A 3,140-nucleotide genomic window follows, 5' to 3' on the forward strand; every position below is an offset into this window, starting at 1 on the left:
TCAGAGGATGGTGAATCTGTGCTTTAGCCTTCTTAATTACAGCGCCAACCTTCCTTTTCATCGCAGTGTGAGTCTATCACCTTGACTTTGCATCATGTGAATTTCACTCAGTGAGTGCCTCCCCCGTTTGCCCTGTCTCCCGCCTGCATAATGGGCTGGTGAAGGAAGCGATGTGTATGTGTGTGTTCCACTCTGACAGTCGCCGTTCCAGTTGCCGGTTTTTCAGGTGACTGCCGGCAACTTGACAAACGCCTGACAAATCGCCTAAGTGGAACAGGCTCCCGAAAGTCTTTTTAGTTTAATTTGGCTAATTTTTAATTTTTTAGGAGTTGGTTAAAGATTTGAGGACGCTTGAGGACGAGAATGAAAATCTCGACAACAAGCCTCTGGCTGAAGACTACGCCACCCATATCAAGGTCCGAGATTTGAAAGAAAGTCACAAGGCTGATTTAACAAATCTCAAAGGTAAACACAGCACTCAGCTCCGTAAAATCAGGGAGAAACATGCACAAGAAACATCACAGAAAGATCAGTGCTGTTTACAACTTCACAAAGATCTCCAACTTTTAGGACCTCACGCCATGTTCTGTGCACCCCTTGCAGAACAGGCAACTGGTTCTTTAAATTATTTCACCGAATGGAAGATTAACGAACTGGAAGGTAATTACTCAAAGTTGACCTGTTAATATTTTTGGCCATAAATGGTCCTACCGCAGATTTGTACATCTGTCGTTTCGTGGTAGGGAGTAAGTTTGCCCTAAAATATTCTAGCATTAGAGGAATGGAGTGGATTTTATAACAAAACATTACTTCATTTTTGTTTTGCCATGTAATTATCTCGTCCATGTAACCTCGTGAGATTTTGTGTATGCAAATTGGTTGCTGTAATTCCCATATTTTATCACTGATCACACTTAAAAATATACTTCATTGGTTGGTAAATGGGTTGGTACATTCAATGATCAGGAAAAGTAGCGTGTAATCTAAGTTTTTTTCATTCAGGTATTCTGGTCAGATTCCTTGATCAGAAGATAGTGATGTTTAAAGGATTCAAGAAAATAATTATTTGAGAAGCATTTGTGAAAGTCTGCCAAATGGCTGACAGGAACACACAGTAGTCATTTGGACAGATTCGTACAGATGCTTTTCAAAACATTCTCTTCTTGAATCCTTTAAACATCGCTATCACTGAATTTTAATTTTGAGAGGATGCTGATAGTTAAAACATGACATCGTGAAGGGCGGCCTGGTGGCGCAGCGGTGGAGTTGCTGCCTTTCAGCGCCAGAGACCTGGGTTTGATCCTGACTGTGGTGCTTGTCTGTATGGAGTTTGTCTTTTCTCCATGTGGGTTTTCATCCAGATGCTTCGGTATCCTCACACTCCAAAGACCTACAGGTTTGTAGGTTAATTGACTTGGGTTAATGGTAAATTATCCCTAGTGTGTGTAGGATAGTGTTAGTGTGCGAGGATCATTGGTTGGCACAGACACAGTGGGGCGAAGGACCTGTTTACACGCTGTATCTCTAAACAAAATCATTTGAAGACATTTTACCATTCACAATGCCCTTGTCGGATATGGTACATCAAAGTATTTTAATTTCAAATAGCTTTTAATGAGAAGACCACAGAGCAACCATGACACTTCATTTATCATTGGATAGATATGTAAATGGAATTACCATTTTGCCTGAGAAATCTTCAAGCTTAATGAATTGTAGCATTTCAAGGATATTTGATGATTTAAAATGCCGGTAATTAGTAGAACATATGATTTTCACTGATTTCCATTAACTGCAGTGGAAACTATTGCAAACTGTGGAGGTATTGCTTTTTTTGCAACAAATATCAGATCATTATGGTTGTTTTTTCCTTTCTCTTTCTTCAAGAACAAGTGAGGCTTCTGAACCAAGAGGCGGAAAGATCGGAGGACAGGTCCTTGTCAATTGAAGCTTCGTTCCAGTCTAAAATCCAGCAGATCCAAGAGGAGCTGGACAATGTACAGGTACCCCAAATATAAGTCCCTTGCACCTGGTGACGATTAACTGAATATTGATCTTTGCCATTTACCTGGAATAAAATTACTTCATCTTTTCAAAAAAGGAACATTGATGGTATGATATACCGTGAGTTGTTGAAGCATTATAGGAAACAATTAAAACATTTTTTTACATAGTTAGTTATGTACATTGTATATTTTTCATCTGGGCTCAACTGTATGAAGGATTGCTTCCCTACATTTCACTGCTCACTCCATTCCGTGTAGAACCCCTTTCTGAAGAGTAAGTGACATGGGATAGATGTGAGCCTGCAGGAAAATTCAATCATAAAATAGTTGTGGTAGAATGGAGCTGTCGGCAGTGGCACATTAAAAGTATAATGCATGCTAAAATTATTTCGAGAGTCATACTGCTCAGAAACAGGCCCTTCAGCCCAAATTGCCCACACTGACCAACATGCCCCATCTACACTAGTCTTACTTGCCTGCAGAGTCATAAAGCAAAATATTGAATCTAGAATTTGAATGGTGGCTATTTCACAGACCACCAGAAATCCCTTGGCTTTAATTGACACTAAACTTATTTCTACCCAGCTTGTTTCTGCTCAGAAGCTGCTGCTGGAGCACAAAGATGTGGAGATTGACTATGAAGGGGAGGACGACCAGTTACACCTAAATGTGAACTGGCCACAATGCGTTGAGGCACAAAATGGTGTGTGTATAGGATGACTTTAATTGGGTAAGAAGGAACTGGGGATGCTGGTTTACACCGAAGAGAGATACAAAATGCTCGAGTCAGCAGGTCAGGGAGCAATCTCTGAAGAAAAGAATAGGTGATGTTTTGGATCAAGACCCTTCATCAGACTGAGAGTCAGGGAGGGGGAAATTAGAGGTATGGGGAGGTACAGAACAAAGCAGAGCCTGCATCGATGACTGGGGGGGAAGAGGGGGGGTGGGTGGTGGAGCTGACAATGGTCCATTGTTGGCTGGGGATGAGGTGATAATGAAGGAATATAAATGGTGAAATTAGCAAGTGGACTAGGATGGGGGAGAGAAGGGGAGAGAGAGACTGGAAGTGTTATTTGGTTAGAGGTCCTTCATTCTCTTGTGTAAGAAGGAACTGCAGTTGCTGGTTTAAACAAA

The 3,140-nt window shown here is 41.2% G+C and overlaps 1 long non-coding RNA gene across 2 annotated transcripts; it reads left to right on the forward strand.

The window, feature by feature from the left end:
• Positions 1-349: 349 nt before the first annotated feature.
• Positions 350-2,695, forward strand: LOC116969492. Of its 2 annotated transcripts, none has more exons than XR_004410789.1 (3): positions 350-465; positions 1,888-2,003; positions 2,607-2,695. It is a non-coding gene; the product is annotated as an uncharacterized LOC116969492 (long non-coding RNA). The 2 variants fall into 2 exon arrangements; XR_004410788.1 differs by having other exon boundaries at positions 2,592-2,674.
• Positions 2,696-3,140: the final 445 nt, after the last annotated feature.

The sequence above is a fragment of the Amblyraja radiata genome, unplaced genomic scaffold, assembly GCF_010909765.2.
Source record: "Amblyraja radiata isolate CabotCenter1 unplaced genomic scaffold, sAmbRad1.1.pri S64, whole genome shotgun sequence".
In the NCBI taxonomy this organism is placed as follows: domain Eukaryota; kingdom Metazoa; phylum Chordata; class Chondrichthyes; order Rajiformes; family Rajidae; genus Amblyraja; species Amblyraja radiata.